We start from the raw sequence: 1,153 nt of genomic DNA on the forward strand, positions 1-1,153 counted from the left end.
AGAGAATGAAAAAAAAAAAAAAGCCGAAGAACAGTTCACGCCTCCAGGCTCGCTCACGTGGAACGAGGGCCCTGCCTGGCCCCCAACCCTGCTGCTGTCTCTCTGCAGACCGGTGGTGTCACCAGGCTGGCAACAGGCTGTGCTGCACGGTGGCGTGGTGAGTGCGACGGGGTTACTCCTGGGAGGCCTGGTGTTTCAGGCTGCTTGGTGCACGCGCTCCACTCCGCGGGGGCCTCTGTGGACACTGGGTTAAGAGCCCACGGAGCTGACGGACTGCGCAGCCTTGCCCGGCACCTCGGCATTCCCACGTCCACCCGCAGGGCCCTTAGCAGCCTGGAGTGGGGGTGGGGGTGCTTCCCCTGGTCTCCAGAATTTCTCCTCGGAGATCATCTTGGGTGGCAGTTAGTAAGCTACAGAAGAAAACTAGCCTGTCAACCACTGTCACACCTCATTTTGGAACAAAAACCTCTGCCTTTTGGTAAAATCCAGATGTCTTGTCTGTCCTTGAGGACAGTCTCCCCGCCCACCACCACGGCTCCAGGACTCAGCACAGAGGGAGCCTCATCATTTTATAACCACATAACCCTACTTCAAACAATATTGCTTTCACAAGGATTGAAAGAGAGGGACATGACCCATAGCAATCTGCTCTGGAAAACTTGGGGAACAGGCTCTGCCTCACCGGGGTAAACGGAAAAAACTCCGAGGCAACCCTTTGGGCCCCTGGGGTCTGTGCAACTCCCTGGACAGCTGCGTGTCTTCAGGGCTTGGACCCAGGATGGCCAATCGCCAGGGCCCACTGGTAGGGGGAGGCCATGGTGACACCGCAGCCAGCTTCCAGATCATTAGAGTCAGTAGAGTCGAACGTTTCAGTGAAAGTTTATAATATTTTTATATCGCTCTCTTCCAAATTGTGCGTGTGCGCTCAGTCGTGTCTGACTCTTTGTGACCCCATGGACTATAGCCCGGGGGCTCTTCTGTCCATGGGATTCTCCAGGCAAAAATACTAGAACAGGTTGCCATTTCCTTCGCCAGGAAAGCCTCCCAACCCAGGGATCAAACGTGCACCTCCTGCATTAGAGGTGGATTCCTTTACTACTGAGCCACCTGGGAAGCCCTCTCTTTCAAACTGGTGTAATTCAAAAACTCAGAA

This window comes from Bos grunniens, chromosome 21 (assembly GCF_055505025.1).
Source record: "Bos grunniens cultivar Pamir isolate PY7600 chromosome 21, Bosgru_T2T1.0, whole genome shotgun sequence".
NCBI classification, from domain to species: Eukaryota; Metazoa; Chordata; class Mammalia; order Artiodactyla; family Bovidae; genus Bos; species Bos grunniens.